The sequence below is a fragment of the Urocitellus parryii genome, chromosome 3, assembly GCF_045843805.1.
Source record: "Urocitellus parryii isolate mUroPar1 chromosome 3, mUroPar1.hap1, whole genome shotgun sequence".
Taxonomy (NCBI): domain Eukaryota; kingdom Metazoa; phylum Chordata; class Mammalia; order Rodentia; family Sciuridae; genus Urocitellus; species Urocitellus parryii.
In genome coordinates this window covers 102656237-102681648 of record NC_135533.1, presented here as the reverse complement: position 1 = coordinate 102681648, position 25412 = coordinate 102656237, and the positions used below count along the sequence as shown (strand labels likewise).

Here is a 25412-nt window from a genome sequence, read left to right as displayed (position 1 = left end):
TTACCTGATAATATAAGAACAAAATTTTAATAAGTGCTACAGCAAAAAAATACACACCAAAAAAAAAAAAAAAGGAGGGAGGGGGAGTCAAAATATCTGGTAGCTCTTTATATCAACTTTTTTCTTTTTCTTTTTCCCTGCAAATATATGACTTCTTTTCGAAAAGGCCACTTTGTAAAAAGTACAAAAGTATTTATGGCTTCTTCAAAGTGCGAAATCATCTCTGGCTTGAGAATCACCTATTACTTATAAAGTCCTTTGGTACAACTCTGGCACTATTGTTGGGGTATACTGGCAATGGTGTAAAGGTGGGCAAGAAGTCTGCAATGGGACTCAAAAGGGGATTCCTAGGTCCACCAGGTCCAAGTCCAGCTAGGCTAACCAGTGGCACAGCCACAGAACGCAGAGTCAAAAATGGATTCACAGCCGCTTGCTCTTCTACCAGCTCTGAATTCTGCTGCATCTTTCAAACTTCTTGGTACATTCTCACCTTACTTTCTCCTTCCTCTGGAGTCTAGATGGTTCATGGCACAAGCAGAAAGTTTGGGTGGTGGAACACATGAAGGAGATTCTGTTTCCAGAATTAGCAAAAAGTTCTGAAAAAGAACTGTTAAGCAGACATTGCTCATTTAGTCTCAAAGATGTGCTGGGAACATTTTTTGATCCTCCTCCAAGCCAACCCATCATCCACTTAGTAACACCACCATCATCTCCATTCAACAACTGCTCCATTTCCTCCTTTGGAATGACCAGGATGCTTCCCATTAACTAACACTTCATGACGCTTACTTTTTGTTGTCTGGAAATGACCAATGAACAGGTTTCTCATTAGGGCTTTGTCCACTTTTCCTTCTGTGCCATTTTCCGAGTTCATCAATTTCTTTTGTGCGTCATTCAACATTTCTTGTTGGAGCTCATTGTGCTTTTTAAGTCCTTCAATCTGTTCTTCCTTTAGATGTAACTGTTGTGTAAGTCTGGTTGCTGAATCCAACACACCATTGGCTTCATCCAAACGTTCCTGTAATAATAATAATACTTCTTTTTCTAGATTTTTTGCCTTTTTCTTCCATTTGGTTATATGTTGTCTTTCCTTTTCTAATTCAGCTGAATACACAGCTTTTTCTTCTTGTTGTAAATGCTCCAGAACCATTTGCAGGTTAGTTAATGACATGGCATACTGCTTTCCTTGTTCCTGGTAGAGCAAAAGCTGCAGTGTGTTCTCATCCCTCTCTTGGGAGAGTAAACACACCTGTTTCTGCAGGGACTCTACCTGCACACTGGCTGGATGACTTGCATTAGAAGAAGAAAGTAGCTTTCCCTCCAATAGTGTGACTTTCTCTCTCAGGTTCATCTCTCTCTTCTCTGCAGCCCAAATTTCCTGGGTGTAAGAATCTTCTGATTCTAAAAGATGGCTCCTCAGTCTTTGTACCTCCTGATTTAAATGTAATTCTTTTGTCATGTAAGTGTTGAACCTCTTGCTGGAGGGTACTTTTTCCATCTGTTTGTTCTTTAGGGACAAGGTGAGTTGGTCTGTCTACTGCTGACACAGAATGGTCTTCTCCTGCATTGATTCAACTTCATTTAAAAGCTGATTTATTTCCCCAGCTTTGCCCTGTTCTTTTTCTCCTAACAGTTGCTCAAAGGCAAGCGCTTTCTCTTTCATTGACTGGTACCTGAACTCTTGTTCTCGAAGCATCATAGAGAACTTCATGTTCATCTCTTGTAATGCTTGATACTCCGTTTCCTTTTCTTTGGATGTTTCTATTATTTTTTCATTCTCCCCTTTTAGTTGAGAAATGTTCATTTCTAAAATTAATATTCTCTCCTTGAGATTTGTTATTGCTTGCCTCAACAACTCATTTTCAATCACTTTGTTAGTGAACTTTGCATTTGAAGAAAGTAACTGATCACTTTTGGGTTGGATTAAGAGGTCTTTTTCTTCAGTAATTTTGTAACAGATCTTGTTTTTCCTTGAGCTCTTTAATTTTGGAATCTGTTTGTTCATGTTCTTTCTTTTCTCTTTTGGAGGTGAGAGCAGTTACATCAGAAAACCTGTGGTTATTCTCCTGGAGCTCCTTAATGGTGGCCTCTTTTTCTTGCAGTGATTTTCTCAGCTCTTCGACCTCTGCTGACTGGGAGGTAAGTGATGAGGCAGACAACAGCTGGCGTGTAATCATATAAAGTTTTCCTAAAAAGAGATCTTTGCTGCTGCAAACTTGCCCTAGGCACTAGCCTAATTTGTGCCCAAAATGTTAAAGTTTGGTTTCCTTCAGCTCATAACAGTGGATGAGGCCAGTGTAGCCTTCTTCTAATTTAGAACTGTTATCACTGACAACCAAAACTTGGGCTTCAAGTTGAAGAAGGTCTTCCTCGTGTTGGGCTGACTCATGATGCAGATTTTGAATGGTTGTCATTACCTGTCGTTTTCATTCCTCCTTTTTTTCACTTGCTGTTTTAATTCATCACGTTCTTGTAGGAGCTCCTCGAACTGATGACTATTAACACCTCGAACCTCATGACTAGTGCCAGTGGTTCGTAAAACGTCCAATAAAGTCTGAGATTCCCGACTTAGTGCATCTATTTCAATGTCTTTTTCTCTCATGATATAAGATAAATTCTGCAGAGTTTCTCTAAGCGTATCTTGATCACTATTTTCAAATTTGGTGGACGATTTTTTATTTTCTTTTTGAAGCTGATGAGGGCTGCTGCTTTGGCAGTGACTGTATCCTTCATTTTCTGATGTTCTGCTTGCAGTTGGGTATTTTCTTTTGTCTTCTCATTCAAAACAGCTAATATTTGGTCTCTTTCCATAGTGAAGGTCTGCAGTTGCTGCTAAAGGGTAACGACATCCTGTGTGTAGGAACCTGAATAAATTTTAGCCTGAAGAGTTTGTATCTCCATATCTTCCTGATGGATAACTTGTGTGAGTTTAGCAACTTCATCTTTGGACAGCTGATTGATCTGTCTGGTTAAATATATGTTCTTTTAATTTAGAAGTTGAATCTCAAGTTCTCATTCTTGGATTCCTTTCACTAATTTTTCAGTTTCATCAGTTTCATAGTTATACAGGTCGTGTTTTTCACTTCCATTTTCTATAGGAAGGCTTTTTTTTTTTTTTAGTTTCTTGAAAACTATCAGAATTGTCTGCTGGAGTGTTGTGTGTGTCTTCCTGCAAATGGCCTTTTATTTGTTCACTGGTTTTCCACAAATTCCCAATTTCCTCATCTTTCTGCTCCATCACAGAAGGCTGCAATTGACTACATTCCACCTTCAAGGTTTCACACTGTTCAATTATTTGTTGCTTCTCCACACTGAGCTGCTCTTTTTCTCTCTTCAAGGTGTCTCTGTCATTTTCTGCCAAAGATATTTTTTTATTTATATCTTTTATTTGATCCTCAAGTTTCCCCATCTTTGTTGCAGACTCTACTTTCTCAAGTTTGTAGAACCTGAATAGTTTTTTTCCATCTCACTGATTTTAGACTCATCAGTTACTGTAACTCCTGAGTCACCTTGTTGTAAGTGATTTTCAAGTTTTTCAGTCCTTTCTTCATAGTCATTTAATGACTATGAAGAAATACCAGCGACTTATCTCTGCCAGTTTCTGTTGATGTGCATTCTGCAAAACTGACATTTCCTCTTGACAATGATCGGGGTCTTGACTTTGGTTTTGTTCAAGTAGCTTAATAGTATTTTGTAGTTTGCAGATTTCACTTTGATCAGAATTATGTGTTGCCTGTGCCTGAGCTATATCCCTCCAATGGCCAACTTGAGATTCAAGTCTTGAAATTTCAATTGAAAGTCTGTTTATTTCTTGTTGTTCTGAAATGATGTCACTGAAGTCCATGTCATCACCAGGAAAAGCTGAACCATGACTGATCTTATTACCGAATGAAGACGGGGCAGTCATTGCTGGTGTAACACCAGCTCCTGAATGTACTGACTGCAGTGTGGACAACTCATCTTGTAGTGCAAACTATCTTGCTTTAAGTTGCCTGCTTTCTACTTCTTTCTCTTCCAGTTCATTTCGGTAATTTGCAGATTGATGTTGGATCCGTAGCTCAGATGCTATGTACCTTTCTTCCAGCTCAGTACAATAGTTTTTAAGCCTTTCATTGTCATATCTGATCATCCATTTGGTATCTTCCATGTTCTTTCTCCAATTAGGTAAACCTGCTTCTACATCCTCAAAATCATCGAGAACCTCATCCTTGGTGACGTTGGAGATAAGGCCAGTGAGGGAAACCAAGCTGCCCCCCACCTGACCCAAGGAGTGGCCCAAGCCAGAGCCTAGGTCTTTAAACCAGGATGACATTTCCACAATTTCAGTGAGCCATTAGACCCACTCTGAAAACCACCTCAATCTCTATCCACTTGCTCTGAACCTCCTTGAGCACTGCGGGATCAATTATGACCCAAGCACTAAGAATTCCGCAAAGGCAGGGCTCCTGCCAACCATTGTATTCGGCCTGGGCTTGCACCAGTGACTTGGCTCCAGTGGCCCAGTCACCCCAAGGGGGCCTTGGCTCGTTTCCTCCTCTTTCTGCCCTAGAGCTTGGGTGACTTCTCCCCCAGTACTGGGTGACTTGCCCCAGCTTGCAGGCTGCTCCTGCCACCTGGGTGCTGGTGGCCATATCACCCCTACCTCATTCCTCATGATAATAAACTTGAAACTTTCCCACTAAGATCAGGAACAATCAAGGGTATCCTCTCCTACTACTCCTTTTTAACATCTTACTCAATAATGAGATATAACTACACACCTCTGAAAAGGGTAAATAACAATGACAAAATAAATAACAATAACAAATGTTGCTGAAAACATGAACAACAGAAACTCTAGGGAATGCAAAATGAAACATCCTCTGTTAAAGTCAGTTTGTCATTTTCTTATAAAGCTAACCACACTCCTACCACATGATGCAGACACTGCTGTCATTGGTATTTACCCAAATTTTTTGAAAATTTATTTCTCTATATAAATCTGTACACAGGTGTTTACAGCAGTTTTAGTCATAGTCTCCAATACTTGGAACAAACCAAGATGTCCTTCTACAGATGGACACATAAATTGTGATATATTCATACAATTGAATGTTTTTCAACAATAAATGAACTATCCACTCACAAAACAAGAATGACTATTAAATGCATATTGCAAAATTAAAGATGCCAGTTTGAAAATGCTATGTTAATTATGTAACATTTGGAGAAATATAAAACTAGAAAAGATTGGTGAAAAGATTGGTTCTTCCTAGGGTATACACAGAAGATTTTTCAGGTACTATGATATTGTAATAATGGGTTCTATGAGTTCATTGATCTTCACAGCCCCAAATTTTTACCCTAAAATATGCAAAAAAATATTTAAAAAATTAAGATATCAGAGGATTGTAGAATGTGGAACAGAACATGTCAAACAATCTAATTAAGTTACAAATGTTTGAAACAGCCTAACAGAGAGAGGTGAGTGAAAGGTGCTGACTAAATCTTTAGAAGTGAATCTGTATGAGTAAAGGTAACATAAAGTATATGTAAGCATACTCCAATTGACAAATTGTTCTCACAAATATATAGGCTAAATAACTGCTCTATATGTAGACTAGAATTGAACAGTTCATTTCAATGGATAGTGGAAAATAGGAGCCAGGCTTTGTATGGTTAGAGTGAGAATTTACAGATAAATACAGGGGGAGACCAGAATTATCCCTGTGGCAATAGATTAGAATTGGAGACTGCCACATGAACTCATGTCTAGCTTGATATAATCAAAGATGGATACATATAGAAATATTTTCAGACATGTGTGTGTGTGTGTGTGTGTGTGTGTGTGTGTGTGCGCGCTATTTTCTTACTGAGAAGCCTAGAGTCAACTACAATCTGGTATTAATGAGCATACCTGCTATTGGTTTCTAATGGCTTTTTCAACGTTAGGAACCAGAGCTGCTTGGAGAGAGAGAGAGGGCTGATTCTAGGACTAGCGAAGAAAATATACAAGAAGAGCTGGAAGAATCTGTCTTGTAGCACAGGAAAGTACAAAAGGACTATAAAATAATAAGCAAGCAAAGATACCACAATGATTGGGTATGTCAAAGGGACATAGAAACCAACTGAGAACATTCTCAGTGACCAAAACTAGAACAATCTGAATAACAAAGCAGTATCAGACTAGAAGTCGATGAATAAGATAAACATACATGCATCTATAGTGATATAAAATAAAGGGCTATGTAAACAAATGGGTAAGAAAATAAATCTTCTCATCCAAAAAATTCCAGAATAACTTAGGTAGTTGTTATACTCCAGCTCCTTGGATGTAGAAATTTTCACCCCTGAATGTATCCTATGTGTACCAATGTCCTCCTAAAGGTAGCATAGCATGGCAAAGGAGAACTAAGAGTAACAGTGGAGCAACCTGATAATAATCTTACATCATGTTGATAGGATATATCATTGATCTGCCACAATGAAAATGGCCATTTACCTATATGGTTTTCTTAATACAAGCCATTCTCCAGTTTAATTTTGAGAAAATGACCCGATAAATTTCAATAGAAGGAATTCCTACAATATATGTGAATAGTTCTTAAAAATTTCAAGGTGGGCTGGGGATGTGGCTCAAGCGGTAGTGCGCTTGCCTAGCATGCGTGTGGCCCGGGTTCGATCCTCAGCACCACATACAAACAAAGATGTTGTGTCCACCAAAAACTAAAACATAAATAAATAAATAAATAAATATTTAAAAATTCTCTCTCTTTAAAAAAAATTTCAAGGTCATCACATATAAGAAATGTTTGAAAATTTTATAGCCAAGAGAATTCTAAGAAAACATAACATTTAAATGTGATATAGTATACTAATTTTTTTCTATTATTGAGATTAAATACCCGAGGATGTGTACTTATAAAATGAGGTTTATTCAATTCACAATTTTGTAGACTCAAGAACATGGCTCCAGCTTCTGCTCAGCTTTATCCAGAAATATGGGAAGATAGGAATCCACAAATACAGGAGCCAGGATTTTTGCCTTCTTAAAAATCTAACCTCAAAGGAACCTACTGGAGACCAGTGAGAACTATATTAATCTCTACTGAGAGTAAGAGCCCTAGTGACACCCACACTGCCCCATTGATTGTCTTATCACCTGTCAACATTGCCACACCCCTGGGATCAAGTTTCCAGTACATGAAACTTTAGGGGACAAGTCATACCCAAACCATTTCATAAGGTATCCTGGATGGGACCTTAGAATAGAAAATGGATCTTTTGTTTACAAAACTAATAAAATATGAGCAAACAATAGAATTTAGTTAATATAAATATTGTTTTATTAATCATAACACATGTAATTTTCAAATGTAAGATGTTAGAAAAAACTGGGTGTGGGACTCTTTGTACTATTTTTGCAGTTCTTTGAATCTAAAACTCTTATAAAAATAGTCTATTAAAAACAATGAATGGATGGAATGGCATAACAATGGTTGTGATGCAGGAAAGCCTTGTTAAGGAAAAGAATGAGAAAGGTTGGCAGCCAATGAGGAAATTGCGGTAGGCTTAAAGAAACAGCTGATGCAAATGTTCAGATGAGAGAAAGAATGGCCCTTAGGAGGCACCAAAGGCAGAAGTACACTTCCACCACCCCTATCATCAGTCAGCTCTTCTCTGCAAGCAGAAGTGTATGGAGATGAGCCATGACAGAGGAGGATGGAGGGCTGTGTATACCTCATTGAGAATCTTTCTGCACAAAGGAAAACTATTATTAGAGATTTTCAAGCAGAGGAGTATCATGATTAGACTTGTGCTTTTCAGAAATGTTTTCAAGAAAGTGAAGTTTTGTCATGGTTTGGATGTGAGGTGTCCCAAAAAGCTCATGTATGAGAATATGCAAGAAGATTTAGAGGAGAAATGATTGGGTTTTGAGAGTCTTAATGAATCAGTGAGTTCATTGTCTAATGGGATTAATCGAGTGGTAACTGAAGGCATGTGGGATTCAGCTGGAGGAGGTGGGGCCTCAGGGGGCATGGTTTTGGGGTATATGCTTATATTTGGCATGTGGAAATGTACCTGTCTCTCTACTTTCTGATCATCATGTGAGCAACTTCCCTCCATCATACTCTTCTGCTAAGATGTTCAGTTTTACCTTGAGCCCCAAGGAATAGATTCCGTTGTCTATGGATTGAAACTTCTGAATTTTGATAGCCTAAATAAGCTTTTCCTCCTCTACAGTTGTGCTGGTTAGGTCTTTCAGTCACTGCAGCAAAAAAGACTAAAACAAAAAATTGTACCAGAAGTGGGGTCATTCATGTGGCTAAACTGACCACAGAGTTCAGAAGATTTTCAAGCTTTTTCGAATTAGTTGGAGGAATTTTTAGATGTGTAGCAGTGTAAGCTGGAAATGCTTTGGATTGTTGTAAACAGACCTTAATGGCTGATTTTGGTGAGAGCTCAGAAGACCCAAATACCAGTAGAACAGTGAAGACAGGGTTCAAGAGAGTTTAGAGGAAAAGGAGTACAATATTGATAATTGGACTAGAGACCATTCATGTCATGCTCTGGCTGAGAAGTTGTCTGTATTTTGCTAGTCTCCTGAGACTTTCTGTGAAGCTGATTTTAAAAGTAATGGACTTAATCTGACAGAAGAAATATCTAGGCAGCATTGAATTCAGGTCATGGCATGAATATTGCTGGAAGCTTTTAGCCAAGTTTATTATGATATTCAGGAACAAAAAAGCAGAGCAGAAATATTTGAAAAACTACAACTTGAAAGTGGGGGTAAAACTTGGGCTAAATAAGTTGTGGTGGTTAAAGACTGTACTGCCACTAAAGAAATACTAAATATTTTGCTCAGAGACAATGAGAACGATGGCTCGAGGGCATCTCAGGAACTGGCAAGATTATGCCCATCTCAGGCTCAAGGAAGTAAAAATAAAAATTCTCTTGGGAAGACATGGGTGGGTTACCCTTCTTGCACAGAGTTCCTAGAAAGTTTTTTCAACAAGGGTCCCTGGGAGCTTGGCTACTATTTGATATGGCCATAGACATTGGTGTCAACTACATGTTGCTGGTTCTGCGGAAAGGCAGGATGCTAGAGTTAGGGGGTCATGAAGGCTTCCATCAAGATTTCAAAAGAAGGCCTGGGAAGCCAGGAAAAATGCAGCAAAATTGTAGCTTCTATGGGCACCCACTAAGAAGACACTGTATGAAGATGTAAGGAGGAAGCCAAAGCTGCAGTGGAGCTTTAGAAATGAGAGTACCATGAATCGTCTGCTGAGGAAGGCTTCAGGAATCAAACAGGGACAGACAAGAGAAAGGTCATGTAAACTGCAATAAAAAAAACCCACAGGGGTGGAGCTACACAAGCCCTTTGAAAAGAATATCACCATGCTAAGTGCCCCAGATGTCAGATGTGGAGCTATAAGACTTGTTTGCCCATTGGCATTTCAGTCTTGCTTTGGTCCTTTCCCTTCTTTCTATGCCCCTATTTTTGTGAATGGAAACTGTACCTTTATGTATTACATACTTGTAAATAGCTTTTGATTTTTATAGGAACTCACAATACAAGTTTGCTCTCAGTCTCAGAGGACTTCAATTTTTGGACAATCTTTAAACTGTTGAGATTATGGGAACTCTTGGATATGGAGTAAACACATTTTGCATTGTAAGATGATCATGAGCTTTTGGGGTCCAGGGGTGGAATGTTATGGTTTGGATATGAGGTGTCCCACAAAAGCTCATCGTGAAACAATGCAAGGTTTAGAGGAGAAATGATTGGGTTGTGTGTGCCTTAACCCAATCAGTGAATCAATTACCTGGTGGGATTAATTGGTAACTGAATGCAGGTGGAGTGTGGCTAGAGGAGGTGGGGCCTTGGGGCTGTGGCTTTGGGGAATATATTTGTATCTGGCAAGTGGATATCTCACTCTCTCTCTGCTTCATGATCATCATGTGAGCTGCTTTCCTCTACCACACTCTTCTGCCATGATGTTCTGCCTCACCTTGAGCCCTGAGGAATGGAGCTGGCCTTCTATGAACAGGGTCCTCCGAAACTGTGAGTTCTCAAATACACTCTTCCTCCTCTAAAATTTCTCTGGTCAGATCTATAGTCACAGATGCAAAAAAGATGACTAAAATAAGTTTGTTTTGCTTTATCTCCTTTCCCTGCCATTAGGGAACCATTGAGGCTAACCCTGGGCTACTTTCTTTAGGGTAGTCAAGTGGAAGGGAGCCCCTCAGTCCCAACCCCAACTTGCTCCCTCCTTCTCATCATTTAAAGCCATAAGTAGATCTTATTAGAAAGTTAAAATGCCTTATTATTTTCATATGTTTCTCCCTGAGGGCTGTCAAGGGTGCCTCAAACTTGTTCTGTAATCACCAGGAGCCTTGGAAAATAGGCTTGTGTCTTCTCCACTTCACACATAATTTTCAGTAATTAGTTATCAATTATCACTCTGCTCCCGAGACAAGTGTAATTTCTTTTCCATGATGTGTTCTTCTCACCAAAGCTGTGCTGACAGGCAATTGAGTCATATCTTTCCCAGCCCGCCAAAAGCCACACACTAAACACAAAGGGGAAAAGGGAGAAAATGTAGTGATACCCACTGGATAATAGATAATTAGATAATTATTCCTAACTGAAAGCACACCTTGGAATTTACATTCAAAATGAAGATATTTGGCAAAAAGAATGCTGATGTCAGTTAAGGGAGAACTTTATTTCAGAGGAGTAACTCTGCAGGCAGGATTTAGTCATCCTCTGACTATTTATTTTCTCTAGCCTTTTCACTTGCCTTCGTCCTTTTAGCCTTCCTTCTTTTAGCCTTCCTTATTTCCTATAATCTAAACTCCTCGACATCACTAGAAAGAACAAAATATTTTGCCACCATTGAAAGCAAACAAAGGTGTGTGTGTGTGTGTGTGTGTGGTGTGCACAATTTACATAACTTCCCTTTTTCTATATATTCAGTCTCTTATCCCCCCCCCCACCTCAGTGGCCTTATGGGTTAGGCTTCAGCAATACTGAGTTGTGTGCATGTAGGTCCCCAGGCCTGACACTATGTGAACACAAAACCTTGTTTCCTTATTTCTAAATTCTGTCAAAAGCATCATTCTCACATGTTTTATTGTGAATAAAACATCTGGGTGTGATTCTTGATCATCCATCCATTATTCTTGATAGCAAGTCATTAATACATGCTATTGACACCCCCCCATTCCATTCTCACGTTTTTCAATCTTCACCAGCCCCATCAGAGGATACATCTTCTGACTCACAATCCCGTGCCCACTACTATATGACCGTGCTAACTTCATTCCTATCTCTTTTTCTCCACTGTAGCTTCCCATCATCTCACTAAACTCTTACAACTGGAATTAGACCACATTGTTTCCTGCCTTCAGCATTCCATTGATTCCCATTATTTCTACAATAAAATCTATTTTTTTCAAATTTTTTACCTTTGCTCCATAACACCTCACTGGTCTTCTCTCCTTCTTTCTGTTCCATGAACATTTCTTTTAATGAATGATAGGAGTAGCAGCACTCTTAGGCTTGAAGGATTTCTTATGGAAAAACTCAGATATCACCTCCTTATTGTCCATTTGGAAAAGATATGGGAATTGCTTTTCACATTTCCCCAACAGAGTAGAATACAGCATGGAATACAGGTCACTGGGCTCAGAAACAGGGATCTTTAGGCCTGACCAATCTCTCTTCTTTCAGGAAGAGCCCTCTTGAGCCAAGATCTGGCAAGAGGGCTCAAAGGTCTTCAATTTTTTTCCCACAAGATGTGGGTCTGGACCAGTAGCTTCAAGATTACTTAGCAGGCATTAGGGTTCAGATCAGTGACAAATATACAGAAATGAGTTCATAGACAAATAAGATCATGATACAGGAGAATAGAGAGAACTCTTGTCCCAACCAAAGGTGGGGATCTACAACTTAGATATCTGCAAACATAATTCACTGCTAAGGAACTAGAAAAAGAAGAACTGGGAGTGGTGGTGTATGCCCATAATACCATGGCTCAGGAGGCAGAAGCAAAGGGATCACAATTTGCTCAGCAACTTAGAAAGGCCCTGTCTCAAAATAAATAAATAAATAAATAATGGGGCTGGAGATGTTGCTCAATGGTTAGGCATCCCTGGGTTCAATACCTGGTATAACCAACCAACAAACAAACAAAACAAAACTAACAAAGAAAGCCCACATTTATTAGAAAATAAAGATCTGAACAGAGACTAATGAAATAGAGACTGGGGAAAAATAGAAACAAAGAGCTGTTTTATTTATTTTTTTTTAAAGCTAAGCAAATTGACAACACTTGAGCTAGACAACACAGGAAAAAAGATTCAAATAAACAAGAAATGAAAGAGGAGATAATACAACTGATGTCACAGAAATAAAAAGGATCATGAGAGACTACTGTGTACAATTTACACCAACAACTGGATAAACTCAAATTCCTACACAAACACAAGCCATCATGTCTGTATTAGTATTAGTAATCTTTTAATATTTGAATTTATATTCATCTTTAGTAAATAATAAAAGCTACAATAAAATGTGCCTCAGAGGCTGTTTGGTGGCCTCCACTGGCTGCTGGATAGTTTCTCATGTAGATGAGATGTTCCAGGAGAAGCTTCAGAGTGATATTGCAATTTTGGAGAATGAAAAAAAGATACAAGATGAAGATACAGAGGCAAAGATGGAGTGTGAAGAGATGAGGGAAACAGCAGTGGAAGGCCACAGTTGTGGGAATGGAAAGGAAAAAATGAGGAAAGTAGGAGAGGCAGGGGAGCAAAAGGAGGAAGACCTCAAAGATCACCCTCATCACTAATGAGGTTCACATTACTTGTTTGAACTTTAAAACTGAGGCGAGGTCCCCTTTCTTGTAGTCTCTCCTTCCTTCCTGGTGCACATTATCTTAGGCATGTGCACTGATCTGCCTCTGATGCCCAAGAGCATTGACATCTGCACCTAGGCAGACTGGTGCTCAAGTTCCTTCTCCTTTCCGTTCTCCACTGGCCTTGTACGACTCGCAGACATATTTCCAGGTCAATAGGAAATGCAGTTAAATGCTGTTTTCTGAGGAACAATAATAAGTGAGAAGGTAGATGGAAAATATTAGGAAGGAATAGAAAAGAAACAGGCTGAGATGTATAGGGAGGATCTTTGTATAAAATCATCATCTCTAAAGTCCTATAAATTGAATACCAAAAACACCTGGAAAACCTTTATTTCTCTCTCCTTATTTGGTATCTGGGCCACATCCAAGCCTCCTCCTACAGTGTGCTCCTGGTTTCTCTGACAGTTTTAGTCAGATTTTTGTTGCTATTATCAAAAGATCTAATAAAAGCAAATTTGAGGAGCAAAAGTTTATTAGGAGATCATGGTTTCAGAGGTCTCAGTCCTTGGTTGGCTGATTCCATAGCTTTGGGCCAGAGGTGAGGCAGATCAGCATGGTGAAAGAGTATGTCAGAGGAAAGCAGCTCAGGACAGTGCAATAGAAGCAGAGAGAAAAAAAGAATATAAATCCCAAAGGCATGCCCCCTAGTGACCTACTTCTTCCAGCCACATCCAACCTGCCCTCAATTATGGACCAGTTAATTTTTATGAGGGATTCATGCACTGATCAGTTTAAGATGCTCATACACCAATCATTTCCTGTCTAAACTTTCTTGTATTGTCTCACATATGAGCTTTGGGGGGATACCACTAATCTAAACCATAACACTGTCCTTCCAAATTAGTATAAAAATTTAAACCTTCGTTTTCTTTCATTCTCACTAATATCCTGAGGCAGAGATAAAGGTCACTGAAAATTTGTAGATGAAGACACTAAATACCAATAACATGATCCACTTTAAAATCTGTGACATTTTTACTCATCAGGTTTCCAGCTTCTCATTCTCCTTACCTCAATCAAGGATTACCTGCACAGGAAGGTTGGGCAGGATTTCAATCCATAAGTGAGGAGCTTTTCTCCCCAAGCTCATCTATCCCTTAGCAAAATCTTTATTTTTTTCTAAGCATGTTCATCACAGGAGAAATATTTATTGACACTTTGGGATGGTATAATAACATGTAATAACTCATATGATTTTCTCATAATGACATCAATATGGAAAGGATTTAAAGTTAAAAAAACACAACTTCCCATATGGTAGATTAATAATTGCTGGATGGCAGGATAAGTAGGATAAGTTTTTTTTTTTTTTAATCTTGGAAGAACTCTCAAACTGTTTTCTACTGTGAACGCACCATTTCACAGTCATAGTAGCAATGAATGAGCATTCCAGTATTTCTGCATGCTCATCTTACAGAAGTTATTTTCCTTTTTTTGGAAAAATATCGTAGCTATCTTATGGACATGGAGTGGTGCCACATTGTAATTTTTATTGTGTTTAATTAATGATTAATGATACTGAACAGCTTTTATGTGCTTCTTGTTTATTTGTATATATTTTTTGAAGAAATTTCTATCTAAACCTATTAACATTTTTTTAATTTGACTTTTTTTAAATGTTGAGAAATTTATATATTATGGATGCTAGACTCTTATCAGATATATGACTTTCAATTATTTTCTCCCTCCTTGGATTAACTTTTTCCTTTACAAATGATGTTCTTTCACTCAAAGAAAAAAGTTTTAATTTTAATCAAGTCCAATTTATGTATTTTTAATTTTTTGTTTATACATTTCATGTGATATCTAAGAAACATTGTCTAATCTAAAGGCATACAGATTTATATTTGTTTCCTTGTGATAGTTAAGCTCTTATATAGGGAGTGAGGTAGAGTCCAAATGCATTCTCTTGCATGTGAAAATCCAGTGCCTATCACCAATTACTAATAAGACTACTCTTTTCCCATTGAATTGCTTGGTATCCTTGTTGTGAAGCAGTTTACAGTTGTTATTGTGTTTATTTCTGGACTTTCAATTCTATAACATTGCTTTATATATTTATCCTTGTGCTAGTATCTTACTGTCTTGATTATTTTAGCTTGGGGGTATATTTTGAAATTAGGAAATCTTTGTCCAGCTTTGATCTTTTTCTTTAAGATTATTTTGGTTTATTCATCACGTCTTGTATTTCATTATGAATTTGGGGATTAGTTTATTTATTTCCACAAAAATCACATTTGGAATAACATGGAATCTATAGATCAATTTGCATTGTAATTTTAACAAACAAAGTCTTTCAATCCTTGAAAACGGACTGCTTTTCCGTATACTTAGATCTTCTTTGACAACATTTTACAGTTTTCAGTATACAAGTCTTATGCTTTGATAAAATTCCATCATAAGTATTTTAGTTTTCTTCATTTTAATTTTTAATTGTTGCTAGTGTGTAGAAACTCAATTGATATTTTTCATATTCTTATGCATGTGTTAAATTTGTTTATTTGTACTAACAGATTTGTGTGTACGTTTGCATGAGTATGTGTGAGTAACTCGTTTATGGTTTTTCTACAGAAAAGATCAAGTTATCTGAAAATAGTGATAAATTTGCTACTTTTTAATAATTTCGGTTTTCTGGATTTCCTTTTTTTCTTTTTCTTCACCAGTTTTCCTGCTGGAACTTCTATTACAGTGTTGAAGTACTATAGCAGCATTAGATATCCTAAGAGATTAGATTCATATTATTGTATGAATACAGTGAATTTCCTTGTATTAGCAGGAAAGCTTTCTGTCAGTCTTTCACCATTAAATATGAGGTTCTCCATGGGTTTTTAAAAAGATGCCCTTTATTAGGTTGAAGAAGTTCACTTCTAATCCTAGTTTGTTGAGTGTTTTTATCACGGAGTATTATTGGGTGCTGTTGAATGTTCTTTCTGAATCTATTACAAAGATCCTGCAGGATCTTCTTTCCCCCATTATCCCTTTAATATGGTGTTTATAGTGATTGATTCTTATGTTGAGCCAATATTTTATTTCTGGAAAATGTCCTACTTGGTCAAGGAGTGTAATCCTTTTAATAAGCTTCTGAATTTGGATTGCTGGTATTATCTAGATAGACATGCATGAGATTTGGCAGAAAATATCTGTGAAGGATAAAAGAGGAGGGAGGAGGAGTAGGTGAGGAGAGACTTCTCACCATGATTCCAACAACACCTGTGAGAGCAGAGAGGACAAGAAGAACTTGGAAGAGTAAGTTCTGCCTGGGGTGTAGTTCTGAAAATGTCCTAGTCAGGCTGATACAAAGTCACCAAGGAGAATAGTGCCTATTTGAGAAGACTCACATTAGAAAGAAATGAACAGGTCACTGCCCTACTTGGCTGACACGACCAGGAAAAGTGGGACCCCAGCCAGACACTATGATAACTTCCAACGTGTTCCCTTGAAGTCGGCCCACTGACTCTGCTCCCTAAAGCAGGGGCCTTAAAGATCTGAGTAGATTAAATCCATGGCCACCATAAATGGGTAGGAGATGGAAAGGTGAATAGTTGGGGTAACTCAAAGATCTGTTGCCCTTCTTATGAATCCTTGTAAACACCCTGTCAAGCCTCTGGAGCTGACCCTAGTGACATTCATGGATGGTCTACTGCTTTAGCCACACAGACCAAGTCTGTGGTTTCCTTCAGCCCATGCTTCAGCTTTCTCTCTGAATCTGATGGGCCAGAGCATGGAGCCTCATTGCTTAACCAAGAATTGCTTTATAAGTCTCCTTCTGGGAGTGCTGGCAGATATAATTTCTTGGCTTTATTATCTTGTAAAGATGTTAATCTCCCAACCACAGTGAGGGGTTGTTTCTGTGATTGATTCTGCTTTACTACTTGACATGTCAAACAGCTTGCAGAATCTCTGTGCCACCTTGCAAGGTCCCTGTATTCTTTATCTGTCCTAGAGAAAGTGATGAAAATAAAACTGTACAAGCAGCACCTTTTCATATTCCTGCCCCGGGCATCCATCATGAGTCATGAGGTGAAGAATGGGAGAACAGCCAGATGCTTCAGAACCCTATGTGAGCTCTGCAGAAAGGTCTGGAATCTGTAAGAATCTTAGGAAACTGGTGCCATTAAGTAGGACTCTGCATAAAACACCAAGACCTGATCCAAACTGTCCATGGAAAACATAGAAATAGTGAAATATGGAGGCTTCAGTTGTAAACTTGCCAAGCATCTTTCCTTGCACCATGGCCAGCTCTGTTGTTCCTATGTTCCTGCTCTGATTTCCTACACCTAACAATGTTTTTTTTTCTTTAATTTCTACCTGTATTCATGTAATCATGGAAATGCTATAGACACTTAGCAAGCAGTAAGGTCAGGAATCAAGACAGGGTTTTTTTATATTGTCATTCATGTCTAAGGCTTCCCCTTAGCTTTTTAGAGCTAGAGTTTCAGAATGCACCCAGTCTTCAATTTTCAACTATATTCAGTCTCATTTTGTAAAAACCAAAATTTGTTTGAAAAATATTCATTCATTTGTCCAATAGAGTGGGTGTACACTTTGGTTGAGTAGACTCCTACCTGCCAGGCTTCAAGCCTAGTAGTAGGAAGACAGTGTTGAACAAGAAAAAAATCAATGCCTACTGTCCACATTAATCATTTCAGGTGTCCTGACACCTTCTCCCTGTTCTTGTCTCTATGGTATCATTTATGTTTTTAGTGACCTGTTATTGTGATGATACTGTTATGAATAGTTCACATTGATTTTCCCAGAAACTCTATCATGGAGGCTTCTTTAGACTCAGGGGCTATCTAGAGCAAGGGCAGTGTCTGTGACACCTGCAGATGCACCTCCAGAATGAACCCAGAAGAGAACAAAGGTGTGAAGGAAAAGGAAGCAGTGAAAATATGATCTGGAGTCTGTGGCTTTATAGGATGTAGAAGCAACCTAGGCCTACAGCCACATCTATAGTTATTTTAAATTGTTGGGGGGTGGCACACAAAGAGTTAGGGTAAGGAGAAATTTGTTGACTTAGCCCTGAGATTTGATGTCCTGAAAATGGTAGGAAGGGCCCACCACTGGGCAGCCTGATGGTCCTCCCAGGTGTTCACACTGCAATAACACATAAATACATAAACACACACACACACACACACACACACACACACAGGGTTGGGGGGGAGGGAGAGGGAGTAGTGGCTGTCAGCTCTGGAGTAGAAACATTTTATTTATAATGTGGATGTTACCAATTAGAGCAATACTTTCCTTTTCATGAACATAAAATGAAATGGTATGTGGTGAAGTAGTGACTATTCCAAAGCCAGTTTAGAAAGTATTAGGTACAAGCATTACAATCTTTTGATTGTTGGGGTTAACCCTCATTTAAATTGGTATGATCTAGGAAAGTCAGCACATACTGTAAAATAATTACATGCATAATGAAAAGAAGATGTCATTTCCTAATTGTTACATCTCATTGTAACCATTTTTTTTCTCTGGGCATAAATATGTTACTTTTTTTAACTCTTGTGTCCCCTAAATTATTATGTAAAGAAATAGTTTTGGAAGCAGAATCAGCCATATACATTGTGACATGGAGAAGGGTCTTAACTCCTTTGCTTTTGAGTGTATGGTGTTTCCTTTCACACACCACCTTCATCCCCACATCTCAGTGGAGCATAGAATTGAAGGACTCAGCCATTTTACCAGTCAACCTGCACCTAATGCCAGTTCTCCATCACCTAGTTGCTGGGTGGCTGAGGGGACATGAGAGACACATTTAGAAATGGAGAGCCTGAGCATGGTATGTCTAGGTTGGAAGTATTATAATATACATGGTCCAAACTTATGATGGTTTTACCTAACATTTTCTAGTTTCTGGTGGTATGAAAGCACAGCTGCACATTCACTCTGCCTTTCACTTTCAATAGAGTGTGCAATCAATCATATGGTGTATTCCACACTTGGTGACAAAATAGGCTTTGTATTAGATGATTTTTCCCAACTATGCTACTGTAAGTGTTCTGGATGTTTAAGTTAGACTCTGCTAAGCTATGGTGTTTTGTAGGTTAGTTGTACTAAATACATTTTTTTGGCTTATACTATTTTCAGTTTGTGATGCAGCCATGAGACATGACTTCCTGTGAGTAGAGCCACGTCTGTAGTTATTTTAAATAGTGTGTGTGCGTGTGTGTGTGTGTGTCAGGGGTAACAAAGATTTAGGGTAAGAATAAATTTGCTGACTTAGCTCTGAGACTCAGTGTCCTGCAAGAATTGTGCTACAAGGTGACTAACACAAGCCGAGTAAAGAGAGGCCATTCTGAGTCCTGACTTCAAGTTTGGGTTGACTATGGGCAAATCATTTCATTTCTCTGAGATTCTTTTACCTTTTCTTTAAAGGAAATGAAGAGGAATGGGAGTTTCAGTTTCATGGAAGTATAGCCATCGTCAAACTTGGGGACTCGCCAGCCCTTGCCCATTCAGACTCTCTCTACTCAATTTAAAATGAAAAGAAACAATGACTAGTTTCTGGGTTATATGTACGAAAACTTGCTAGATATTTTCAGAAAACTCAACCTCTTTGTCTTCTTTATCTGTCTGTTTCCTTAGTGAGCCTTATGGTGACCTTTGGAGGAAAGTTGGAGGATAAAGCAAGGCATTAGAGTAAACCATGTCAGTGCCTTCCCCTGGAGGGCTCACTGTGGACCTCAGGCCACATCATGGTTGCCTCATGGTGAGCTCACAATGTAGTCATGATACAGATGAGTACATTGGTATATGGTTATTATATATATGTATGTACACACACACACACACACACACACACTTCATATTTTCTTTATCCATTCATCTGTTGCAGGGCACCTAGTTTGGTTCTATAGTTTACCTATTGTGAGATTAAATACTATAAACATTGATGTGGCTTTTCCATTGTAGTGTGCTTATTTTAGCTCCTTTGGATATATTCTGAGGAATGATATAACTAGGTCAAATGTTGATTCCATTTCTAGTTTTTTGAGGAATCTCCATGCTCCTTTCCATAGTGGTTGCACCAATTTGCTGTACCACCAGCAATGTATGAGTGTACCTTTTATCCTACATCCTCACCAACATTTATTGTTACCTGTGTTCTTGATTATTAACCTTCTGACTGGAGTGAGGTGGAATCTTAGCATAATTTTATGTTTTTATTTTTATTTTTTAAATTTATATATGATAGCAGAATGCATTATAATTCTTATTACATATATACAGCACAATTTTTCATATCTCCAGTTGTTTACATAGTATACTCACACCAATTTGTGTCTTCATACCTGTACTTTGGAAAATAATGATCATCACATTCCACCATCATTAATTACCCCATGCCCCCTCCCTTCCCCTCCAACCCTTCTGCCCTATCTAGAGTTTATGTACTCCTCGCAGGCTCCCTTTCCCTATCCCTCTATGAATCAGCCTCCTTATATCAAAGAAAACATTTGGCATTTGTTTTTTTGGGATCGGCTAACTTCACTTAGCATTATCTTCTCTAACTCCATCCATTTTCCTGCAAATGCCATGATTTTACTCTCCTTTATTGCTCAGTAATATTCCATTGTATATATATGCCACACTTTTTTAATCCATTCATTTATTGAAGGGCATCTAGATTGGTTCCACAGTTTAGGTGTTATGAATTGTGCTGCTGTAAACATTAATGTAGCTGTGTCCCTGTATATATGTAATATGCTGTTTTTAAGTCCTTTGGATATAGACCAAGAAGAGGAATAGTTGGGTCAAATAGTGGTTCCACTCCGAATTTTCCAAGAAATCTCCATACTGCTTTCCACATTGGCTGCACCAATTTGCAGTCCCACCAGCAGTGTATGAGTGTACCTTTTACCCCACATCCTCGCTAACACTTATTGTTGTTTGCATAATAACTACCATTCTGACTGGAGTGAAATGAATTCTTAGGGTGGTTTTGATTTGCATTTCTCTGACTGCTAGAGATGGTGAGCATTTTTTCATGTACTTGTTGATTGATTGTACATCATCTTCTGAGAACTGTCTCTTCAGGTCCTTGGCCCATTTATTGATTGGGTTATTTATTTATTTTATTATTATTATTTTTTAGTGTTAGCTTTTTGAGTTCTTTATATACCCTAGTGATTAGTGCTCTTTGATGTGTGAGGGGTAAAAATATGCTCCCAAGATGTAGGCTCTCTGTTTACCTCACAAATTGTTTCTTTTACTGAGAAGAAAATTTTTAATTTGAGTCCATCCATTTATTGATTTTCAATTCTAATTCTTGCGCCACAGGAGTATTGTTAAGGAAGTTGGGGCCTAATCCCACATGATGGAGATAAGAGCCTACTTTTTCTTCTATTAGACACAGATTCTCTGATTGTATTCCTAAGTCCTTGATCCACTTTGAGTTGAGTTTTGTGCATGTGAGAGATAGGGGTTTAATTTCATTGTGTTGCATATGGACTTCCAGTTTTCCCAGCACCATTTGTTGAAGAGGTTATTGTTTCTCCAATGTATGTTCTTGGCACCTTTGTCTAATATAAGATAATTTTAGTTTTGTGAGTGAGTCTCTGTGTCCTTTATTCTATACCATTGGTCTACCAGTCTGTTTTGGTGCCAATACCATGCTGGTTTTGTTACTATTACTCTGTAGTATAGTTTAAGGTCTAGTATAGTGGTGCCAACTGCTTCATTCTTCCTGCTAAGGATTTTAGCATAATTTTAATTTGCATTTTTCAAATTGCTAGAGATGTTGAACATTTTTAAATACTTGTTAATCATTTATATTTCTTCTTCTGTGTAGTATCTGTTCAGTTCTTTTGCCCATTTATTAATTGGGTTCTTTGGGGGTTTTGGGTATTAAGTTTTGACTCTTTATATATCCTGTAGGTTAATGCTCTGAGGGGCAGGTGGTGAAGATTTTCTCCTATTTTATAGGCTTTCCCCTCACACTTTTGATTGTTTCCTTTGCTGTGAAGAAGCTTTTTAGTTTGATATCATCCCATTTATTGATTCTTGATTTTACTTCCTGCATTTTGGGAGTTTTGTTCAGGAAGTCATAAGCAGACATGATGGAGAGTTGGGCCTACATTTTCTTCTAGTAGACTCTTTAGTCTAATGTGTAGGTGTTGATTTACTTAAGAGTTGAGTATTGTGCAGGGTGAGAGATAGAGGTTTCCCAATTTTTCCATCACCATTTGTTGAAGAGGCTATCTTTTCTCCAGTGTATATTTGTGGCATCTTTGTCTAGTATGAGATAATGTATTTATGTGGATTTGTTTCTGTATCCTCTATTCTGTTCCACTGGTTTTCATGTCTTCTTTTGTGCCAACACTGTGCTTATTTTGTTACTATATCTCTGTAGTACAATTTAAGGTCTTGGGTTGCTTCCTGCTTCACTTTTCTCAGTAAGGATTGCTTTGGCTACTCTGGGCCTCCTGTTTTTCCAAATGAATTTCTTGATTGCTTTTCCTATTTCTATGAAGAATGTCATTGGAATTTAGTTAAAATTAATTAATCTCTACTTATAAGGGATTATGGAATTTTGGGGGAGTCATCCAAAAATCCAGTGTAATCTCCCAATTTTAAGATCCATAACTGAATCATATCTGCAAAACTCCCTTTGTCTTACCCTTAGTGCATTCATGTGTTCTGGGAATTTGTGTGTGAACATTTCTGGGTGGGGGCATGATTTTACCTGTTGTGGTGTGGTTGTGGGATTGCATCCCGTGAGGAGGTGAGGCGACAGAGTCAACATTCGTGAACAGACTCTGGGAGTCAGGCTTTATGGCACTGAACTCACTTTATTGCAGAAGAGCTACAGTTTACATAGGACATGTCTACCAAATATAATTGCACAAGCCAACAGTACAATATCTTGAAGCCAATCATCATAAAGGTCAAAACTAACCATGCTATAAGGAAGTAGGAAAGCCTGCCAAGCAGTTGAGGATGGCAGGAAGGGTCACCAGGGGATGTTTCCAATGGCCTGTCCTAGAGCAAACAGGTATACCTATTTGCTCACTCTGAGATGTTTCTCAGCTATACCCATTCCATGGCTGTTTTCTTTTTCTTTTTTTTTTATTGTTGGTTGTTCAAAACATTACATAGTTCTTGATATATCATATTTCACATTTTGATTCAAGCGGGTTATGAACTCCCATTTTACCCCGTATACAGCTTGCAGAATCACATCAGTTACACTTCCATTGCTTTACATATTGATAGACTCATGTCTGTTGTATTCTGCTGCCTTTCCTATCCTCTACTATCCCCCCTCCCCTCCCCTCCCCTCCCCTCTTCTCTGTCTACCCCCACTACTGTAATTCATTCCTCCCCCTTGTATTGTTTTTCCCTTTCCCCTCACTTCCTCTTGGATGTAATTTTGTATAACCCTGAGGGTCTCCTTCCATTTTCCATGGCTGTTTTCTTTCCACATTGATCTTCTTCGAAAAGGATGAGATACTGGGAGACAAAAGAACATCTAGTTTATAAATAAAATTAGAATTTGGAAGAAAGATTTGGAAATATGAAGGCTGTCCCAGGTAATGGAAGTAACAAAGACTTAGCAACAGAATTTTAACAAGAATACCCATTTTACTACATTCAACTAGAAAACAATGGGCCCACTTTATCCCACATGTTTTGAAATATCAAGATAATTCAGTACCAGTGAACCCTCACACATACATTGACACATGCACAAAATATTAACTTGTTTTATATATCAAAGGGTAGATGACTTTGAGTAATGGATAAGTGTTTATAAGTTATGTCCATCTGTGACTAATTGAAAGGGCTTGTATAGAAATGCTGTTGGGGAATTTAGTCCATGTGATCTCCCTTCATATCAACATTTTCCAATGTCCAACACATATCTGGCCCTGTGGTTTCATTGTTATGGTAAAAGACATGAATACAGTACAGAGCCAAACATATCTGGGGCAAATCTAGACTTTGTTACATGGAACACCTATTATAACCTACATAGTCTTCTCAGCTATAAGAAGATTTTAAATTTAGAAAGGTTATTTTAAATCTCTAACAAATGGCAGCTTTAAAAAGTTGATAATGTCTTAATTTCTCCCATTTAACCAAGTGTTCTACTTGCTTGATCCAAACTTGCATGCCACAACAGAGAAGTTAACTCAGCATCTCTATTCCCTATAATCAGCACTTCTTTTTTTTAATCTCTTTATCACTGGTTTATTTTATTCAACATAATGTCCTATGTTGTAGCATGTGTCAAAGTTTTCTTCCTTGTTTAGGCTAAATGTACTTTTTATATGTGTATAGATCATATTTTAGTTATCTATTGATCCACTGATGAACAACTTTGTTTTCATCTTTTGGCTGTTGCAAATAATGCTTCAATAACATGAATGAACAAGTATCTTTTTGAGAATCATCTTTTGGTTCTTCTGGGAATCAGTACCTTAATAGTAAACAACTGTGAAAGATTCTGGAATGAATGGACACAAACAATAAGTAGGTGGTAAAGGCCAATAATTGGGAAGGAATGAGGACTTTGTGGAGTCTGAGAGAAGAGATGACCTGGGCTGTCATGGCTAAACCACATGAAATTGATATTCAACCACTTCAGTCTCAAAAGTGGCAATTTTATAAGATTCTACGTAATACATCAAAACTTTTTCAACCATTCCAAGGTGAGAAACATAAACTGAGGGGTTAGTCTCTGAAGGAACAAAACAAATATTTATCCATTTGTGAAGACTCACTTGGAAATGTAGAATATGAGAAAGTATTTTAAAGCAGTGGAACTGCCTAAAGATGGAATAAGATATTACCAGAAATATTGAGTTTGCCATTTGTTGAGGTGCGGAACAATCATCTGGATAATCACAGAAATTCAAATCTCAGACAAAAACATTTTTTTCTATAAAATTTATAGTCATACTTATCCCTGAAATTTTAAGGTTTAGATTGAATAATTATTATTTAATATTGAAATCAGTGTGATATGTAAATTTTGTTATTAATAGAATGTGAAAGGTTAATTAAATATGAAATTTATTTTATGTTTACTTGTCAATATTTATTCTCCATCTATTTTCCAAATAGTTAAAGTAGATTAATTAATGATACTTAAGGGCTGAACACATTAGGAAAAGTATATTTCATAGTCACTTTACATTTTATAAAAATGTATCTCATAATTCTTCAAATTAAAGGAATTCTTTTGTCAGCCCTTGATATGAAAGTGCATTGAATTTCTTGTTGTTTTGTTGTTGTTGTTGTTATTGGTTTATTTGTTAAAAAGTGTTCTTATATTTTACAATGATTCCTCTTATTAAAATATTTATATGCAGCATCATTTCCTGAAATTTCTCCTTAGAATCAAATATGTCACCTTGTTCTTAGGCTGTTCCAGTTTAGAGAAGAAGACCTTAATGAAGTTCATTGTATTTTTGAAACCTAATCAATTCACCTAAAATGAGTGACCATAATTGAAATAATAAGATAATTATTTTAAAATCTGACAATAAATGGAGT

The 25412-nt window shown here is 37.7% G+C and overlaps 1 pseudogene; it reads right to left on the bottom strand.

The window, feature by feature from the left end:
* Positions 1–235: 235 nt before the first annotated feature.
* On the bottom strand, positions 236–4312 carry LOC113190289 (thyroid receptor-interacting protein 11 pseudogene; annotated as a pseudogene).
* Between the last annotated feature and the right edge of the window lie 21100 nt (positions 4313–25412).